Source organism: Anser brachyrhynchus (genome assembly GCF_964034855.1).
Source record: "Anser brachyrhynchus genome assembly, chromosome: 1".
NCBI lineage: Eukaryota > Metazoa > Chordata > Aves > Anseriformes > Anatidae > Anser > Anser brachyrhynchus.
This window is the reverse complement of record NC_137694.1, coordinates 156,652,356-156,674,548: the sequence shown is the minus strand read 5'-3', so window position 1 is coordinate 156,674,548 and position 22,193 is coordinate 156,652,356. Positions and strand designations below refer to the sequence as shown.

At 40.1% G+C, this 22,193-nt stretch overlaps 1 protein-coding gene across 1 annotated transcript in view; it reads left to right on the top strand.

Annotated features, from left to right (window-relative positions):
* The window catches only part of LOC308187761 (uncharacterized protein), a gene marked incomplete at its 5' end in the record, with an annotated part of 203,558 nt that extends 181,994 nt beyond the window's left edge, over positions 1-21,564 (top strand). Inside the window, one exon of the mRNA XM_080576067.1 lies at positions 1,756-21,564. The remainder of the gene's footprint in view (positions 1-1,755) is intronic.
* Positions 21,565-22,193: the final 629 nt, after the last annotated feature.

The following is a 22,193-nucleotide window of genomic DNA, read 5'->3' as shown; positions in this document are numbered from 1 at the left end:
CTCAGCTACCTATTTTCCCGGCATGTGTGTATGACATAATACTAAATACTTGAAATATTACACCCAAATCTCATGTGAAAATGCTTTTCCTGTATTATTTCACAGCCAGAAAATTAAGATACATCCAAAAAATATCTTGAGCAAACATTTGCACTTGGTGGATTTATCATTTGCTGTTGGCAGGTCTTTCAAATTATTTCAAGATATCTGAGATCTGGGAATAATTTGCCATGAAATGCTACAGCTTTTCCTTTAAAGAAGGCATAAAAAATAATTGCTCTATAAGATGTAATGTTTATGAAGTCATACGAATGGTTGCATAATGCGCACATGGTGGGAACTGTGCATTTCACGTTAAATACAAGAATGGCTGTGCACTGGGAAGGAATATTTAAGAAATCAAGAGAACTATAAACGGCCATCTGCTTCATTCTCCATTTTTATTTGCTGAATTAACCCACTGCAATATTTTAATGGATAATGGATTGCTGTTCCATCTGCTCATTAAATTTTTCATATCACAAAACTGCCTATCATGAAAAAGGGTTGCTTTCTGTGCGGGGAGGGACAGTTGTTGGGGGGAGAGAAAACAAAAATATAAAATGACAAACAGCATGAAATATAGCTTTCCTGTTACCCGTGGCTGTGACTACCAGCTTTTCCTGGGCTTGCTGCTGTCTTCAGCACAATCTTCCGTATGTTGCTGTGAGGTTACAAAGGAGGAATCAGTAGTGGGCTCCTCTCACTGATGGTTTTGTGTTTCTGCTGGGTGCCTTCCCCCACTTCTTCTGGGCTGCTGTATTCTGGTTGCTCTCAGATGCCTACACGGCCCTCCTATGGGGATGCTGCCCGAGTGTTAATTTGAAACTCCTAGGCTGCTCTGACCCTTCTCTTCACTGAGCTTAACAGAGCTGACAAGACGAGAAGCACGAGGCTTGTGCAAAGCACTTCTAACTTCTTTCTGTTCCTTCTCTTTGGCACCAAATGGAGGCAAGGGAGAAGGAGCTAGTGCATGATGGCCTGGGTACTCTGAGGCTGGACCTCAATCTTGTGCTTTGCTGCGGTAGCAGCAAATATTTGAGCCTCTTAGTTCTGTAAAAGTGCACGTTGCTGCTCTCCCTCTTCGAATAAGCAGTATAACTTTGTTTGATGAGGTGTCTGAGGAAGTGTTGTTATAAACATTTACAGGTACTGGGGATGCCCTTTCAGTGAAGGGTAATTCCTGGCAAGAGTGCAGTTTTAAAAAAGGGAAGAGACGTTGAGTGTCATGGTGTCATTTTTAAGATAAAAAGATGGATGAAGGACAATTTACCGTAATATTATTCTAAGATAATAAACCACATAGTAGGATTTACCTAAACAGCCCTAACAGAGCATTTTAACTGATCCCTTGTGATTACTGTAACACTGTAGAAGCACAAAGCAAATCACAGCAGAAGTCTCAGAACACAGAAAATGTGTTGCAGAAAGACATTTGAATATGTTGTTTAAAAGAGAAAGGCATCTGGTGCTGGTGACCCACCAACAATGGAGTACACACAGATGACCAGCCCAGAGATTACATCTTCCTGGAAATTTCTGTTATCTCACAGTGTCATTTCTGAGTGGAAACAGCCAATTTAGAACTCGTAGCAGGGCTGGATGTATGGTTTGGATTACTGTTTTCTCCATTTTTTACAATGAATTTCACTTGCCATTTTATTGACTAATCACTCTTTCTTTTTTTTTTGGTTTTTTTTTTTTTTTTTTCTGCAGTTCTCTTTCCTGACAGTATAAATTGCAGGCTCCACAGGGCTTCTGCCTAGAGACAGACTGATATCTGTGCTCAGTATGAGGTATCTTGTCGTCTAACTTTTGCACATATTTCTACAATAGGAACTTGTCCATTGATACCTCCTTCTGAGTTTAGCTAGTTTTGCAGGTACTCACACTCCTCTCTTTCCCCTCTCCTTGAGCCAGCAGTGTGCCCAGGTGGCCAAGAAGGCCAACGGCATCCTGGCTTGTATCAGGAATAGTGTGGCCAGCAGGAGCAGGGAGGTGATCATTCCCCTGTACTTTGCTCTGGTGAGGCCGCACCTCGAGTACTGTGTTCAGTTTTGGGCCCCTCAGTACAAGAAGGACATCGAGGTTCTCGAGTGAGTCCAGAGAAGGGCGACGAAGCTGGTGAAGGGCCTGAAACACAAGTCTTATGAGGAGCGGCTGAGAGAACTGGGGTTGTTTAGTCTGGAAAAGAGGAGGCTCAGTGGAGACCTCATTGCTCTCTGCAACTACCTGAAAGGAAGGTGTGGGGAGCTGGGGGTCAGCCTCTTCTCACAGGTAACTAGTGATAGGACTAGAGGGAACGGCCTCAAGTTGCACCAGGGGAGGTTCAGGTTGGAAATGAGGAGACATTTCTTCTCAGAAGGAGCAGTCAGGCATTGGGATGGGTTGCCCAGGGAGGTGGTGGAGTCACCGTCCCTGGGCGTGTTGAAGGAAAGGTTGGACATGGTGCTTAGGGACATGGTTTAGTGGGTGACATTGGTGGTAGGGGGATGGTTGGACCAGATGATCTTGGAGATCTTTTCCAACCCTAATGATTCTGTGATTCCTTCTTTTGGAGAAAAAGGTATTTAAAAATTCAGGGGCTAAAATGCCTCCTCCTATATATCCTGCCCCGAGAGAGATGGTTTCCCTGTCATAATGCTTTTCCCTGAAAATGCTTTTTGATCAATTTACACAAGCAAGGCTTGGCATGCTCATGCCTTGCTATTCATCTTCTCAGCCTTTTATCATCCCTGCCCAGATAGCTCTGCTGTGCCTCTGCTAGGAGGAGCAAAAAGTCGAAAATGAAGCTTTCCCTGACTCATAACTTCTACAAGAATACTGTACAGTTCTCTGGTCAAGAAACTGCAAAGCTTAGCCTGGAAACCTGCAAAGCTTCTTGGTGGTACATCATCAACATTCAAAGGGCTTGTACATGTGATGGGATTTACTGTACAAACATCCCTGAAACTTGCACAAGCTGGTATACACCTCTCTCATGTTAGAAAGGCGTAGTCAAAGTGGGTTTATACCTGATCACTTGTACCCTACTACTCTTACAGTCAAAGTTCAAGCAGTACCACTCAAGTCCATCATAGAATCATAGATTGGTTTGGGCTGGAAAGGACCTTAGAGATCATCTAATTCCACCACCCTCTATTTGTGCTTGGGATTGCCCTGACCCAGGCACAGGGTTTTGCACTTGGCTTAGTTGAACTTCACGAGTTCTGAGTAGTGTGTAGGTAACAGGAATGTGGTCTCACTCTTTTAATTGCAAGACAGTTTCACAGAGGTGTTCAGCAGAAAGCTTTGACAGAATAATATGGTAGTCTCAAGAGCTGACTTGCAAGAATTACATCCCTCTGAGTTATTTCTGGAAGTCATCACTTGAAGTTGTTTTTTTTCTTTTAATTGACTCAGTCCCCTGTGAGCTTAATGACTACAAAAACATTTAAAAAAATAATAAAAAGCAGGATGGAATAAATGGTGATTCAGTTTGAAGATGTTTGCAAGGCTGTGCATATTCAGTGATATTCTCTCTGTGCAGCAGTGACTTGTTTTTTCAATAAAAGAAGCTCTCAGAAATATCTTGTACTGGATGCCAGTAGACAAGAAGACTGATGAAACGGGTCTTGTGAACTTTCAAGAAAGAGCAATGTGTCTTGGTTGCCCTCTGATACAGCTGCTGCAGACAAGACTATTTTAAAATACTTCTAAATGCAGATGAGGTGAATTGGCTTTGATCCACTTGGTCATAAAAATTATTCATCAACTTAGAGTAATTATGAAGCACTTCTGGCACACTGTAACTTTCTCAATTGCAATGAGTTCATGGACTTTATTGACAATGATCATAAGAAGTTAAGAAGCACTTTGTTCATTAATTAGGGAAAGTCAGTTAGAAGTGAGAATTTCTGTTTGTTCAGAATATGGCACATACCCTGTGAAAGATTTAGAGATATCAGAGCAAGCGTATTTTGTTTATCTGTCCCACATCCTAAGAAAAAACAACCACTCTCCAGCAGTTTCTCTCATTTTAAGGACTTAACATTTTACAGAAGTGGGTGAAGCCCTCAAAATATGTAAGATTTCTGATGATGGTGTGTCTGCCGTGTTAACATGTACTTCAGAAGCAGAAGGAAATATGTTGTATCGCATCCTCAGGGTGCAAGGGACGGCTCCACCTGCCAGTTATTATCAACATTTGCTACATCAAGCTGTAAAATCAAGGTTAAACAGCTACCACAGATCCCATACTGCATGATGGTGGCTGGTTTAAGGAGTCTCCCATCTTTTCTCTGTGTCTGTGCAGCTGGACAGGAGTTACATGAAGAAATTAAGAGCATCCAGGTTTTAGACTATGAGGCCAGAATACGCTGAGAATATTTTAAAGCATAAGTCACGTCAATAATTTAAAACTCTTTGCAAATTTTTAAATCTTATGAATTAGTAAATAAAATATAGTGAAGACTGGATGTCTTTCATGTTCATTTATTCACAAAGTATAGTTTGCTTTAATAATTATAAGTCTTCATTGTGTGCTTTAGCATTATCCTATTAAATCTTAGCTTTGAATTGCTGACACTGACTTTTTTTTTTTCCTCAGTGCCTGAATTATGGCAGATTGAACAGTAATGAAATGCCTGTTTCTGAGATTCTAATGAAAAGGAAAAGTTAGGACAATGCCTAATACACATCATAAAATATGTTTGCTGTGCAATGTTTGGGATAGCATTTAAATTTGTTTTTTAGTGCACTATCTCATCTTTCCTTATCCTTTTATTTTAGTGCAAGAATGGTGTTTTACAGCAAGTGGAAGTACAGGGAATGGAGACTTTCAGTGCTGTGTACTTTTAGTACTATGAATTTCAGACTTTTGTTCACATACCAGTGGGAAAACATTGGCAGTGGTCTTTTGGTTATCTTTTAGAACTGGGGGAAAATAGTAAGCTTTAGATTGCCCTGAAAGTCAGAACTAAATAACAAAAAATACTTTTATTTCCCAACTAATAGCTTATTAGATTCTAGCAGCATGTGTATGACTTCAGACCTGGAAGCAAGAGAGCACTGCAGTGATTTCAGACTCTGTGCACCTTTCCTCCTCGTGTCCCCAGAGGATTTTGAGAACGTGTAGCTCAGGGCTGATGTATGTAATAAAAGCAATCCTCAGAATGGTTTTGATGCCTTTCCCATACTCTTCCTGGACTATCTCCCCACTTTTTGTCACATTCGTAATGCATCTCGTTTTGATGTTCATCTCAATAGACACCTGAAAAGATAACTTTTCAAGAGTGAGGCATTCCCGGGGTGCACATCACATTCCTAAAGGCAAATGCTTCTTCTAAGCATGGGTTCACATCGTCTGGGGATAGCTCACTCTAGGGACTGCTCTCAGACAGCATTATGTATGAAAGGGCACAAGGTTTGCCCTCTATTCCATGCAGTTCCCTGACACCACCTGAGCAGCCTTTGCACTCTTAGACGTACTCATGTACCGGCCTCAGTGTGCAAATGCACATACTGTGCTTCTTGCTGTAAAGCCCTGTTCTTGTTTATTTCAAGTACTTTGAAAACACACAAAAATATTTTTCTTAGTCTAGTCTGGGCTGGATGTGAGTTGCTACAAAAGTACAAAGCTACCAGCGGGGCCGGGAGTAAGACCCTGGCTTTCCTTTTGCCTTATAAGCATGACTTTGAACACCTGCAAGTGTATTCTTAGATTTGTGTGCTAGCATTCAGTATAAATTCAGTATAAATGCCCGCTTCCTTAGTCCTTACACCCGACTTCTGTTCCAAGAGGCACAGACTTCATGCGTAATGTAGCTTAAAAGTCTAGTTATTCTAGGTTGCACAGCTATTTTAAGTCCAGCAGCCCACATAGCTATTTTTGAAATGAGGTTTAATCCTTCAACACAGTTGTTTTTGAAGGGAACTGAATTTGAGAAGCCAAGAGATCCTATCCAGCCAGATGTTCCCACTTCTGTGATTCTTTTGCCTTTTTAAAATAAGTTTTCTGAAACAAGGGAGCAGTGTACACAACACATAAACAGGGAGAACTTATATTTTTAAATTTCCCTGATATTGGAGGCTAAGCATTTGCTGAAGAGGTTCAGTGTCTCCTGTTGTCTAGCGGTGAGTGTACCCTGTAGATGGTAGAGCAAAGTTCTGCTTTCTGCTGCAGCTGAATCTTTGTTGTTTCACGATTCCTTGTTGCTTTTCTTCGGTTAGCTAGATTGATCTAGATTTCATGAGGTGTCTACTTTGGTGTCTGTTATGCTATTAATTTCCTACTCAAGTATTCAGAGAAAAGCTGTGTGTCAATGTGAAGCATTGCACCTGCATCAGCATTGTATTTGTCACTTTCTGTAGGTCTACGGAGTTATGGATTGTGTTTAAAAGGAAAAAAAAAAAAAACTACCAACAAAAAGATGTTAGAGTAATTTGGGAGTGATGCCATAATTCATAATGTCTTTGAATTGTACTTTTTGTATTTTTAACAGCTTAGTTTGCAATGTATTTTGTGGGCATGTGTTATATCTGAAAAAATGAAATTTCCTTTAATCAGACTGAAATGTATTACTTTTGAATTTGATCCTGTCTTATAGGAGGAGAATGTACATAGAAGCATATAATTTATCATTTTTTATCATGTATCCTCTTAAAGAGATGTTCTTAAGTCTATTACCATTTTCTCTATATTTTTCGATCCCTCTGACACTTGCATACTCTTTCAAAAAGAGTTTATGCTACTCAAAATGAAGAAGGTGATTCAATGCATGTTTTAAATCTATAACAAAATAATGATTTAACGTATGAATTCCTTTTGAAATACATTCCATCTTAGCTGAATCTCTACCTGAAGTAGAGATTGTTGTTGAGCTATCCTCTATGACTTTCACTCTTTTCACATTCGAGTAAGGCTTAACAAAAATTCAGGAAGTTTGCGTGAGTCAAGTGCATTTTTTAAGCGTTGTTCATTGTATACTGTAATACGTTTAATATTGTACAAAGGAGTAGCTGAGTGAAATGCCACTGACAATGTCGGATCTTTCTAAATCCTGATGGGCTAACTGAAATTTTTCTTTAATTTGCAAATTTTGCTGTGACTAATAATCTCTCTTTGAGAGATTACAGAATGTCTAGGTTCTCAAAGTTCTAGTTTGGTTGATTGCTTGGGGATGTTTTTCCATGGGAAAGGCCAGTAAAGTCAACTTGCTAGCATGTGTTGGATTTAACATTCTGAGCAGATTCTTCACAAATTCTTGTATGAATTCAGCTGCAGAGTAAGCAAAACACTGGTTTGCTGAAAAAACGAAAAAATGTTTCTCTAGCTGTTTCTCATTTTATGTAAGATGACTGTGAAAGGGGCTTTGGACTGAAAATATCACTAAAATCTCTCTTCCAAATCATGTACGCTTATGTACTTAGATATGCCTTGTCTTGAAGTGAAATCTTGGTGTCAATGTGGACAGTTTATGATCAAGCATAGTGAATTTTACTTCATTAAATCTGAAAAGAGGTGCTATAATATCTTTTCATTTCAATGAAATCTATATAAATGTTTTTATTTTCTCCACGCGGCTGCTGAGTCTGTGCTTGTTGTCCAGAAAAATTCTACGATGGTACACAGTTATGTTATTTTGTCAGGTACGGGTCATTTTAAATGGATCAAGGAAAATGGAAAAGTGTTTCTCTGCCTGTGACCAGGACCTGGATAACATGACCTGCAATCTTTTTCCATTCTTCCTCTTTTCATCTGTGGGTTTACTGTGCTAAAGCGATAGGATATAGGTTATAATTTAGAGGAATTCACCTGTCAAATGGTTGATTATGTCTGCGATGGCCAGCAGTGTGGTCTTGCTCAGTACTTTCTTTTAGTAACCAAACCTTCCTTGCAGTGGCAATATAAATAAATACATAAATAAAATCCATGTTATATAATTATAACTCTTTGAAAATAATCCATGCCACAAGCTAATAAATTCTCCTTTTTTTCTTTTTTTTTTTCTTCTTTTTTTTTTTTTAATTTTCATATTGCTTCAACTTTATGTAAATTCTTTTTACTTACGGTACAAGGGAGTACTGCTGGGAAGTGTCCCAGCTTGCACTGGAGTGGGGAGTCTATTCTGGGGGAGTGTTTCTCACCTATGGTCTTCAGCCCTTTGTATAGTTTGCTATTAATGTCAAAGGTAGTGGCCAGCTTTATCTCAAGTACATGAGAAACCAATTAAGGCTATGATATCATTTCAACATGCAGGCCACTTAATAAGTTTGGGTCACAGCTGATGTGAATTGGATTTGAATTGGTGTTCAGGAGGTGAAAGATTGTATATTAAATTATTAATGCTTTGCAGTCTCAAGTTTCCTTATTGAAAGTGTGCTTCCCTCCCATCTGCTTCCTACAGTGATTTGTATTATATACACATGTTAGTTCAGGTCTGTTCTCAGTTGGCACCCTGTGATATAGTTTCTCTTCCCTGTACCTCACTTTCTTCCCCCAAATCTATACCAAGTCTACGTATTTTGGGTTATTCTCACTAGGTCTCCAGCCATCATCTGCTTTCACAATATTGATATATTTTCTCTTCCCCACAGGGGCTTTATAGCTAAGGCACCAAAGACCAAAAATACTTCTGTATGTTTAGAGACTTAATTTTGTCTCGCTCTGTTTCTCTGTGGAGTACTTTCTCTCAAGGAGCCAAATGTGATATGCCATAATAGGACTTTTTTCCCCATTATTCCTATAAGTATTAACGCTACAGGTACTCTGTTTTGTAGCACGTCAATGCAGTTGCACCTTTAAAAATAATCTCTCATAACCGTGAAGCGGTTACATCACACAAAGACAAAGTCTGCCTTCATATCAGCGGTGGGGAGAAAACATCTTTCAACTTAAATTTATGTAAAGCCTGACAAACATAGTTTGCAGTGATTTTACTTTCAGGGAAAAGCCTTTTCAAATAAATAAGAACTTGCTCCAGATTCACATGACAGTGCCTCTGTAAAAGTCAGATCTGATTTTTTGCCCTTTTCTTGACAGTGATTATAGTAAGTGACCTGAATGTAGTCTGTTCCTTTGAAGTGTGCAGCTGGAAACACGTTCTTTTCACCCTTCTAAAATTGAACTAGGGGGATTGTAACGTTCCCTTCCCCGTGAATGGGAGTGGTACACGTGAATGCCTGTGTGTGCTTTGGAAACAGGATCCCTGCTAGCATGCTTAAATATACTTAGTGGGTTATCATGTAGCATATGCCAAGTTTGTTTTCCGTGATTTCCGTTAATGTCTTTTCAATAAGTGAATTATGTGAATAAATAGATGTTTATTACGATTAAAGGAGTAACTGTATATTCTAAATTTATTGAGTGCTGACTGGAACTTTTGGTTGGAAGTTGGTTGGGAAAAATTACTGTCAAACTCATTTACCACAATTGCAGCAGAAGTGCAGTTCCTTCTGGGAACAGGGGCATTTGTATAATCTGACTCCATGGCACTGAGCTATGCTGTATGTAGTGTATTTATGATTGAACAGAAAGTTTCAAACAGCAGCCTGTGAAATTGGATTTCAGATGTAATGTACCATAAATAAGTGCTATAAAGAATGCCTTTAACGCTATAAATCAGTTTTTATTGGTTTCAGCTATCTCATTCTGGTTATTGTATTACCCACAAAATCAATGGGAATCAAAGAGCTGGAATATATTTTATTTTAATGTCCCATCTCCCATGGAAATGGCATATGAGCCCTTAGATCACCTTTTGGGTAGGTTGGGCAGGACTGATAAATTACAGGCTCTTAGAGTGTACTGGCAAAAAGGTCCGTGTACATAGCAGCTGTGTGAGGCTCCAGGTGCTTTGGTACAGCACTTCCTCCCCGTGAAGGGACACGGCTCTCTTCCTGAATGTCCTTTGCTTTTGTTGGGTCTGTACATTTACCGACGTGATTTGATTCCTGTAGTTCTGGTGGCTCCTCAGGCTTTAAAAAAATGGTGTCAGGGACTTAGATGAATCGCATCGCGACCAGTGCATCCAGAACCGGGATTGCTTTCAGGGTAGGAGATTCGGTTTCTGGTGTCTTTAAGGATTCCCTCTAGTGGGTGCCTGCTTAATGCTGGGAAAAGAGCAAGAACGCTTCTAACAGCAGCCGCGAAGAGTAAAATACAGTGTGGGCTCTGTTTAGAAACAGTATTCTAGCGGAAAGGAGGAAGGTCATGCATCGTGATTCTGTGAGTAGACTTCTAAAACCAGAAACAAATCATGCTATCCTGGGAAACCGAAGAAGTAGGAAGAGGAACTGTTTTCTAAGCAGTATTGGATCAATTCAAAATGTTAGCTCTGCTTCCTCTGGGCTTCTCCTGTGCACGTAGTAGGGTCGCACAGTAGGATGCACTTAGGAGAAACATGCAGCTCAGGTGCTGTGCTATTTAGGGCTGCAGATCTATGATGGAGGGCGAAATACTTGTGTCTTTACGTGCGTCAGAAAAATTCACTGTGGTAAAAGACTGAAATACGACTACATGGCAGTTGGAGGTGGGTACACTGGTAACTCCTGGGATATTGTACTGCTTCATGATGTTACACGTACCCACCAATAAATACGACAGAAGTAGTAAGCTTTTTGATTGTTATTAAATATGATGTTGTTAAATATTATGCTGTGCTATACATGAGCTTTGATTTTTCCCCTGTGAACCAAAACTGCTTTAATTTATACGCCAGAATTAAGAGATTACGCAAAGAAGGGCGATCACTGATAGGACTTCTGTAGTGTGTGACAGGTTATTGTTGGTAGAAGTTTGAATACGAGGATGATGGTAGGGCATGAGGACCAGGGGAAACAATTTACTGATCTTGGATCCCGTGAATATTGCTAAACTGCCTTGAAGTCCAACTCACTTGTGTCGGCTTACACCCACCACCTCGCATTCGCTTTTAAGCTTTTATTTCAAGGACTGAATGACACGTTTTACTACTTGCAATAGCACAAGCAGTTATTCTCACTTGAGCGCAAAGATGTGTGGCTTCACAAGGGGGGAGTGTTAATCATTTGCATGCGGACTTGCCGGTTATCTATGGGAGTGGGTCTTGCCACTTGTTAAGGAGACAGGTGTCAGACCTGGCTGCTTAATAGGAACGTGAGACATGAGCGATACTGAGGAGGCAGAATAAAATGCCTGACTGCCTCAGAGGTGGTTATAAAGGTCCCCATTCCTACAGCGATATTACAGGTGGTGATTACGGGAGAGGTAATGATTTAATGCAAAATAGGAGATAATTAAAATGTTTGATTTGATCTACAGGCCTGTGGTCAATTTGCACGCCAGCTGCTGACCAGCGCTGCACTGTGCCGCCATGAACATTGCTCAGGATTACGCCGCTGCTTCGAGTGATGCTGTCAGGCATAAATGTAGATGCTTTTGTTGCTGCTGCTGGTTCGGATCTGAACTGGTCCATGGGCTCGGTCGAAAAGAGACCACAGGTCTATTTGCGGCTCAGCAGCGTGTTGAAGCGCAGCAGCAGTTGGTTATGACTCCTGCAGTCTCTGAGGTGAGAACTCAGTCAAGGTATTGCGGTAACTGGACGTGGGCAGTAACAGCGTTGGGTGCCTCGTGCCCCATCCACATTTCACGTGGTTGGCTCGGTTAGATGCTGTAGGCCTACTTTAGGCGCTTAATTTCAGATCTGTCCATGGATTTGAAACGAAGACCTGTGTTCTCTTTTTGCCTCTCGTGGCAACAAAACCAAGAGGAGAGTGATATAAATGACACAAAATGACAAGAAGAAAAGTGTTCTGGTTTCGCAAATTTTTTTTACCTATTTATTTCCCTTCCATCTGAAAGCTGACATGCATTCTAATACTGGCCATCATTATGAAATCAGCTTGCCAGTTTAAGAGAACATATGGACAGACGGACAAAACCAAGCCCATGGAAACTGCAGGTGATCTCAACAGGCCTCCCTTCAGGTTAACTAACAGGGATGCGGCACCGTGCTGCGCTGGATTCATGCTTTCAGGTTCAGAGCTTGGTCTGATCACTTTCCTGTGCATTTCTGTGGGGAACTCCACTGGGTAGGGTTAGGCATGGCACCATAGTGTGTAACAGCATGGTGTGGCCTTGGGCTTGCTTGTTGTCACAAATTAGGACTGAAAATTACTGTGGCAAGGAGCTGAGCAGGACCAAGTGGCAGATCTCATGATTTCTCAGAAGTCAGAGCTCTCTAACTCGCATCAGAGCTTTCTGATCTGTGAAATCCCAATGTGTGAGGTCTTCCTGTGCTGCAGAGTCAAGAAATACCACAGCCTCCTCCCTGCTCCAGATCCTATGCATCAGATGCATCAGGTACATCTGACCAGCTCTGTCAAGCATGTGGGACTGTGCAGAAAAAAAAATATATATATATCAAAGGACATGATGCTGGATGGTTAATGCATGATGCACAAAAATGCTGTTATTTAGGCAGAGAAGTGGTGTGGTGGCTGCAAAAAAAGCAGCCCCTGCTCAGTCACATCCCTGTGCTGTGCTGGCATGACCACTTTTGAGGCCATACAGTGGTTTTGGTTAGAGACCTGAGCTGGCTGAAAAGTGGTCCAGTAGCTTACCCCCATGGCCCCAACAACAACAAAAAGAAAAAAAAATACATTTTTCATTTTTCAGTGGGGTCAAATCCTGAACCAGCACACCCAGAGTCACACAAATGCCTCTTCCAGCACAGTCCTTCAGTTTCTAAAATCCTTCAGATTAATCCCTCACTTTATACCTTTCCTATTTTTTTTTTTTTTTGGTTACCTCTCATCCATTAGCTAACTGCTGTATTCTCTCCTTTCTCCAGCCTTTTTTTCTCCTGAAAAAATATGAATTTGGCGGGGGGGGAGGCTGGGAAGTCAGGACGAAGAGAGATCTTCTTTCGCAAGTCACAGAAGTGACTTTTTTTTTGTTTGTTGCTTCAGCCATTCTGCCTGTTCTTTCTCCCTGTTCTTTCTCCATCTGTTTTGAGACTATTGCTTTTAATGAGCGGAGCTGTGCGAAGTTATCTGAGTACATCTATTCCCTGATTCTGCAGGGTGGCGTAGATCAGAGGCTTTCCTTCTGAGCAGGACACCCAGTTTCAACTGTCCATATTTCCTTTCTCTCCTGTTAAGTCAGTGGTGTTCTCAACAGTGCAGGGTAGCTGCTTTTTTCTCCCAATTCTTTGCTTTATCACCACTGACAGTGCACAAGAAAAGCTATGAAAGGATTTTCTCCAAATCCACGATCAGATAAGCAGAATCCCCAAAATAGAAACCCCAATGTCAGACCAACAGACTCAGCACTTCTCCTTTCCACCCTGGTGGGAGAGAGGCTCTTTTCCCTCCTGCCTGAAATCAAATGTATTTGAATACTGCCGGTCTTCATCAAATGAACTTTTTGCCAGTTAACGAGAGAAGGTGGGCATAGCCAAACTAACTGGTCACCGGGCAAAATCTGTTTCCTGAAGTAACTGTGGGTGCCAAGCAGGAATTGCGGCAAAGGAACAGATTTTCAGGGGTCAAAGTAAGCAACCTGTGCGAAGGCTGTGACGAAGAACCACTAAACCAGCTCTGTGGCAGGTTTCCCGTTTCTGGACGTATGTCATCCAAGTGTGCCCTTTCCTTTGCATGTCTCTCTGGCTTTGGTGAATGACAGGGCAGGGAAACAAGCTTTCACCTCCGTAATGCTTGGGCGAATACTGGTAAATTTAGTAAATTTCCCTATTGATGCTGATACAGTTTTTCTGCAAAGCCAACTAGAAATGTAGTCCCAATGAGGTCAGTGACTACTCAGGAAGATGTGTGCGACAAAACAGAGAGAAAAAAGAATAAGCCAAAGGTCTCAGTTGGTAGTCATAATTATATATTAAGTATCATGCACTATAAACAAACAAGCCCAGGCTATAACACTGCTTAGAAACTGGAATTTCTCAGGCATGTCTTAATGAGCTCAGCTTCACATGTGAAACGAGAAACACTCGCAACATCCATTCTTCATCTATCTTAATTTGCTAAATTGGGTTTGCTCAGTTGACATGGAGAAGGTGCATTCAGCATGTCTCCTGACACGTATATTATCCTGTCGTGCTTTTTGCAAAGGCACCGTGCATTGCTGTTTTTCTCCAAAATGTGTCAGGTTGGTAATCGCGGAGCAGGATCTGAAACTCTGATGCTGCCTTTAAAATGAAAGGGTTCTACAAAACAGTTAATGCTGAGATTTTAATTGTCTCTTACTTATCAAACAGATAGACTTTGGGTTTCCAAAAATATTCAGCTTGCTTACTTTCACACACTTCACTGAAGTACCTGCTATAGCAAAGCAATTGCTTATGCTTTCCTTCTAGTCAATAGAGGAAGATAGGCCCCTTCAGAATTAGGTAACTGAGATGTGAAAGACACTTCAGAGATATTTATAGGCCTAAATTAGTCACCTTAACTTAATGATTAAGCTTTAGTGGGATAAATTGGTGCTTAGCTCTTTGTTTCATGTGAAAAGGAAGATAACAGCAAACGGTTATAACCCCAAAAGGAGTTTTTAAAAAAATTACTCAAGTTGCAGTAAAATTCTCAAAGGAGGTGGCTACACTAGGAATGGTTTGCTAGCTCTTTTAACAAAATGTTCGCAGTCTCTGATAAATCCTCTGAGTTTATAGGAGGACTGAGAGACACTATAATCTTCTCTTTAAAAACAAATTTGTTTTATAACCCAGGAGCAGTAGGCTGCAACAGCTATTTGTAATAATGTGCCTGACAGTGGCTGCTGGATAGAGGCTTATACAATCATGTATGCTGTGTGTACTAACAGAGTTCAGAGCAACCTTTTCCCCAGAGAGCTTCAAGTTTAGGATTGTGGAAGGATTCAACAGGTAGATTATAAGTATTTGCTTAGTGGTTTGGAGAAGCCAAGTGACAAGGGGTGGGGTAAGGGAAGGATTGTGTGTATAAATCAGTAGTCTGATGGCCTGGCTGGTGCAAGGTGGTTGTATTTTGCAGAAGACCGTAGAAGGTACACTTTAATGAAGAACTTGAAGGATGAGAGTGCTGTTTAAAGCCTTTGATTGCGTTTTCCTTCCCTGTGTGAGGGTCAGCCTGGGAGAATAATCTCCAGGGAGAAGTAGTACGGCAAGCCATTAGGCAGAATGAAAACGTGGTTCATGCTGTGGTCAGGTAATAGATTTGGTAGGTAAGGATAAATAAGGTGAGATCAATAGGTGCAGGGCAGTGCACTCGCTGAGAGATGAGTAATGACGTGGGCATTGTGAGATGTGAGTCAGAAAGCTCTGGGACAAGCCCTCCTTATCTGCGTTCTGCTGGGACTGCAGGACACGCTCAGGTGTGACCGTGATGGATGGGACTCATCCTGCCAAAGGTACCAATATAACGTGCGAGTCTGAGCTTATCATCTGCGTGCCTTCCTGTGGTCACTACCAAGTGAGGGAGACAGGAAGCCGTTCCAGAGGGCATTTCTTTTCCACTCTTACCTGTATGGTATAGGTGATTGTGATAAATTGCCTTGTGGCACCATTGCTGTCCCTCTCCACTGAGGGTCTTAAAGTAGTTGCCAAAGTTACAGGCGTGGTTGTGCGAGATGAATTCTGCTTAAAACATTAAGTAAAATTAGTGCATTTATAGACTTACACAGGCTGGGACCGTGGTTATTGTGTGATTTAAACACTATAATCTCAACAAAACAGTGCATTTTAAAATACTTTAAGAGAAATAGGTGTGACCCTATTCCACGTTAAAAAAAATGTGGGAGGGAGGGGGACAGAATAGGAATATGAGATAAAGGAGAAGGTGAAAGCATCAAATACTCACTTGAATTAGAGATTTTATCTATTGCCCTTCAAACAAGATAGAGGGAAGAGAAATGGATATCTGTATTTAACAGAGAAACTTTCCAAAATTGTACAGTTGCTTACGATTCCTATAGAAAAACTACTGTAGTAACAACTGTAATGATGTATCTGCAGAAAGCTAATGCAGCAGTCTTCTGATTTAAGAAGTAACTCTATTTGCCCAGCATGGGTTTGAAATAAAAGAGAATTCTTCAGGTTTATATAATCCTAGGTAACTGAAGATAGCTGCTGCTTAGTGCTTTATCTTCTCTCTCCTGCTAGGACAATAGAAGCCGACCTTAAACCTTTACTATTTTTGCTTGGTAGCACTGAATTGCTAAAGCATGTGTAGGCATGCTGAGAACCTGTAATGGAAATCTTTAGGGAACCGTTCACTTTTCAGAGATCAAAGATTCATTTTTAATGTCTCGTTCAAGTTTTCCTTTTGTCCATATTCCCACACCTAATAGCAGGTATCAGTTTTCTAATGTTTAACATAAAATTTTGCTATTAGAGTGTCTAAACTGATTATTTTAATCAGACAAGTGTTATAATGACAGAAAATGAACTTTCTTGGCTTGCTTTGCTGTGTACAGAGGAAAAATCAGGTGCAGTGACTTCAGATCGTTAGCTCAGAATATTTTTCCTTGCTTCAAGTACTGCACTCCTCCCAGTAAGCTCACAAATATATGTTTTATAACTTTTATATTTTTATTATTTTTCAGAAGATGATTTCTTAAGCATACTGCCTTTGCTGTACTTCCATGTATTTTTCTTCCTTTTCTTATTTTTTTCTTTTTGTTTGTTTGTTTGTTTTCATTTTCCCTTTTTCCCCCAGATCCACCATGTATGTTAAATTCTTTGATCTTTGACTAGGAGGAGCCAAAAAAGCTGTAAACCTCCAATAAACTGAATTGGTACACTTTTCTTTTAATAAAGAGCTCCTTCTGCTGGTGGAAAAATAATCAAACAACCATTCAGTATACTTAGAAAAGAGTATACAGTCTAGGTAGTTTGGTAGATACAGACTGATTTCTGAGGCATTTCTGGTTAGGAAATACATTGTACTTAACTTTTCTATTAACAGAAGGATGTACTTGTGTGCTGATTCTCTAATCCTGTGGCTCTTCACTGGTATTGTCCCTCTGCCACATACAAGTAATAGAAGAAAAATTCTGTTTCTTTATACCTATTGGTGTTTCATGGATGTAGCAGATAATAAAATGCAGCTTTCTATGTGTTAAAGACATAAACTGTTGTGTTGCCATCAAATGCATTTTCTGTGTGTCATGAAATAATGCAATGAAAACAAACTTGCTGAAAGAAGCGAGTTTCTTTTCCTAAAATGGAAAATTCATTTTGGAGTGCCAACCTCGCATAGCAGCTGTGAGGGGTTTCTGCTTTTCAAGATGTTTTCCTTCCGATACTAACGTTGTTAGTAATTTTGTGCTAATATAGTGTAATATTCTTGAGCAACATTCAGCAAATTTTGATAGTGGAACGGCAGTAAAGACAGAAATACTACAACAAAGCTCAGTTTTTCTTCTTTGGTGGCTGAAAGCTTTTATTTTAACCAAGTTTATTTTCGGTTAACTAAGCTCACTCACTGTTTCTCTCTGAGGTGCCAGCTCAATAGTAGGTCAATTCTATGTTCTGAGACTGATGCTACCTGTGATGGGGAGCTTTGTGAAAATGTGGGAAAATCCCACAAAAAAAAAAAAAAAAAAGTGGGATATGCTCTCTTCTCAGATCCCATTATGGAATAGCCTAGGGAGCAATGAGTTTGGACATACAATCTTTCAAGACGTTATTTTATCACCCAGTGTCTACATCCATCCGTGTTTTAAAGTACAGTAAAAGCCATTCAAAGGTAATACTTCTTCTCACTTTGGAAAGTCATGCTGTGACTTTCCGTACTGTGAGCCACATTGTGAAAAGGAGACTGCCTCATTGCTTTTGTGATTTTGTGAACATAATATCCCCAGTGGATGTCGTGATGAAATCAAGAAGTATTCAAAGTAGTGCCCAGCATTCACATCTGCAGGCTAACGCACAGACTGTTAGGGTGATACGTGGATTAGGGGAAACTTGCATCATCCTGGAAATTAGATTGGGAATTAGGAGGAATTTCTTCTCAGAAGGAGCAGTCAGGCATTGGGACGGGTTGCCCAGGGAGGTGATGGAGTCACCGTCCCTGGGGGTGTTCAAGGAAAGGTTGGGCGTGGTGCTTAGGGACATGGTTTAGTGGGTGACATTGGTGGTAGGGGATGGTTGGACCAGGTGATCTTGGAGGGCTTTTCCAACCCAATGGTGCTGTGATTGCATGATTGGAGCCATGTCTGTGCAGGCTGCCCAGAATAAGCTAGGCCATTGAAAAGGCACGTGTAAGGAAGTAGATGCCTATATGTAGGTACCCAAATTCAGATGTCTTCGGTCTAGGGCCAGTTATACCCTTAATGTGTGGTATCGACAGTCATGATTCTTATGTGTATGTCCTGGAACTTTGGGTAATGTGCATAATATTTAAAATAATTTATTGTACTATGTCTTTCTGTGTAATTGATATTATTTACAATTGTGTATTTGTGGAAAGGCTTTCGCCACAAAGAAAGAGAACAGAGTTGGTCCTACTGCATCCCTATTAATGCAAAGGATGTGTCATTATTACCAAGGTCAGCAATATGCAAAAGTTTGGAAAATTTAATTGTGCAATCAGCAATGTTTCAAAGCATTAAGAAACATGTCTTCTTAACATCAGTCCTTCCAGACTGCCTTGTTTCTGTTCCTTAGAGGTATGTTTTGAGATCAATTCGTCAGATCCAGTGCTAAAGGCATATACAACCAGTTATCGAAAGTATGCTAAAGTTACTCCAATTTGAATGGGGATAATGGATAAGGTGATGTATTGTGATGTAATTTGGTAGTGCTGTCTTGAAGACTAGAGAAAACTGGAGAGACGACTGGTTTCCCAGTATTATTTCTATTATTATTATTTAAAAAGAACACTGCAAAGTATCAGATGTACTTGCTTAGTCACTTTGGGATGTGTCAGCCCCAGGAATCAGTTAGCAATGCCTGACTATTTGTATATAAGAAGCTCTTTGAGATAATTTTTATACAGGTTGAACAAGTATTACTCCTACATAACTTAAAAATACTTTCTTGGAAAAGTACTTTAAAACCAACTGCAGTGAGTGGGCCTGATTTACTTCTTAAAACTTCTGAGGCACAGGCTTTAAAGCTTCCTGCAGACTAATGCACAGGGCATGCTAAGAACTTCTCAAGGGGAAAACTCTCTTATACAGAACTGCTGTATGAAGCTGTCTATGGCCAAGGAAACCATACCCCAAACCACCTGTGGGCACCCTGCAGTTGTCCACATGCTGGCACCCAGTGCCACTGGGTCGCTGTAATACTCCCTGCCTGGCCTCCTGCTTTGGGTGCCTGAAAACGGTTCAGCTCGGAGCAGGACGGGCTCACTGAGCTTTCCCCAGGGGCTGCTCCAGCTACTCTCGAACCTTCACAGCTGTAGCAGGGGAAAACCTGAAATATGCTGGGTGCAGTGCAGTAACATGGGCTAGATGTTCAAAATAAGCACCTACATTTAACAGGTACGCTTGACCTTGATTTCTCTGTGCTTTGTTTCCTCATCTGTAAATTTGGATAATACCAGCTGTTCATCTTTCAGGGATATTGTGAGGATAAATTATTAGTGAAGCACTTAAGTACTTAAGGGATGAGTAATGCAGTAAAGTCTGCAAGGAAATTAAACATTCTGTCTTTCTAGCAGGATCTGAATATTGTTTACTAAATGAGGTACGGGGTCATACACAAAATGCTGAATAGAGAGCTGTGCATCCAAATGAGGCAGAGCTCCTACCTTAGGGGAGAAAAAGGATGAATCAAGACTTCTGTGCTAAGTATGTGAGAATACCTAGGCACATGAAAGAGAACTAAGGTAGGACAATCGACCATAATTATGACTAATGCAACTTTTTGGGTGCTGACTTACAGCTTTAATATTACTCTTATGAGATGCTGTATTTTGTGATGTTGTCTCTTGTATTACGTAGGCACACATGCACACATCCTCTCACAACAAGCTTTGTTAACACCGAGTCTGTGACCAGAACATACAGTGGAGCCAAATCTGGGACACAGTTAAATGATGAAAAAGAAGAAAAAAATAGGAAAAAAAAAAAAGGCAGGATATTGACTTAGGAGGATGTTTTTTGTTGTTATTTCTTAGCATCTGCCTCTTAACACGGCATAAAAATCTTCTAAAGGGTTCGCCACTCAATTAAACTTTTCTATTAAATGCTGGATGCAGAAGCCATATATTTAACAAGTTTTCCACTCTGTTGCTTCACCGTATAAATAATATGTCTTCTGGAAATTTCTAATACACGTCAGGTATTCATGATGAAAAAGCACATTTGTACTGCCAGTTCAGAGATAATTACTTGCCATTAGGTTCATAAGAACATAAATTTTATTCATTTCTATCATCTAACTTGTCAACTTCTTAAATTTTGCCTACACTATGCCCCTCAGTGACAAGCAGCAAATAATTTAGTCTTCCACCAAAATAATAATGACTGGCAAATGAAAATTTCATTGAAACAGACAGCACAACGTTAGTTGCACTAAAAGATCTTAAATTTTTTTCCTAATAATAATTCAAGTGCTATCACTCAAATTAATTTATATAAGTGACTTCTATTAAACAGCTCTTATTTAGATGCTCCCTTTTTGTTTAAGAGATAAGCAATATGTGCTGGTTATTTGCTCAAAGTACATTTTTACCCTTGCAGTTTTGTGGTCACTCGTGTTAAGAGTTGTTTGAGAAAATAACAGTTTACACCTGTAAAAAAGTTCCTTCTCCCAGTTAAGTTGCTTATGCAACACAAAAATGTGCACAAATCTGATGGGGGAGGCAAATACCTAGCATGTCATAAGGAAAGGTTATCTACTTCCATGTCAGTTTGGTTTTGAGATGCTGTGCAGCAGTAACACTGATGGTTTCAATGATGTGTTGTTGCCTGTAACCTAATCAAGGGTTCCTGCAAAACTGTATTGCCTTGTTTGTAACAAGATCTGCAGCGTGCTGATACACAGACGGGTAAAAAAGATCTTGAGATGCTGGGGAAAGCTGCTTCTTCAGTTATTATTTGAGAAAGACTTTTCTGTTAACTTGTGTCTGCTCACCTCTGTCCATCCGAAGAAACTGCCCATTTCTTCTTGAAAGGGCTGTTTCCCCCCTCAGCTTTTGTTTCTTTATGTGTGTGGAAATCTTTCTTACCTCAGTGACTATGTAAAAACCTTAGAGAATCATGACTGAGCTGGAAGAAAAACACTGACAAAATTTATGTGTCTAATAATGGCTTGGGATAGTTAAGTTATTGGAAAAATATACTGCAAATATTGAAAAGAGTAGTACAGAACTGCTTAATATATGTAATCTGAAACCAGAAAAGGTAAAGTAATTCTTGGACATGTCTGTCTTCTTTGTATATTAATCTGCCACTGGAGACAATCAGATGCAATTCCGTGGGGAAAAAAACAACCAGTAGAGAAGCAATTTTCCAGTGAATTAATCCCTGGCAAAGGTTGCCTAACAGGGGATCCTTGTCTTTCCATCAAGAAAAAAAAAAAAAAAAAGAAAAAAAAAAGAAAAAGATGGAAAAAAAAAAGAGAATAGTAACATCAACTTTTCTGCCATTTGGTGGTAACATTTTAGAAGAATACGATCCAGTCGGTCCCAAAGAGCTTTCCAGCACGAGTGCTGACAGGATTTAAGAAACAAGGAATTTCCTCTCAATATGTATGTTAGATATTGATATTGCAGACTTGCCTTTAATCTAGCAGGAAAATAAACACATCTTCATGTTGAGATGAAATGGTTTGTGAAATGTTGATGCTATGCTTCAAGTATTTGAGCATACCTTAGTAAACATACAGTTGGAGGCTATTAATGTATATTATTGACTGCAATTAGAGTTTACTGTGTATCTAGTAAATGGGAAAGTGTGGAGTTGCATGCGTAATGCAAAATTAATGTAAATGCTTGGAGGAACAAAATGACACCTGATTCCCTAAAATACTTTACTTCACAGGTCAATGTGGCTGCACAGATTTCATTAATGTAGTGTTAATGCAGATATAAAGATACAGAGTTGGACAAAGTAAGTAGACATTCCATGTCCTGGGAATAACTACTTCTGTACTCTTCTGCCTCTTGAACATTTTGCATTACCCCGCTGCTGATTCCTGAAGTATTTTCAGTGTTTCATTCCAATGCAATGCTAAGTAGCAAGTTAAGAAGTT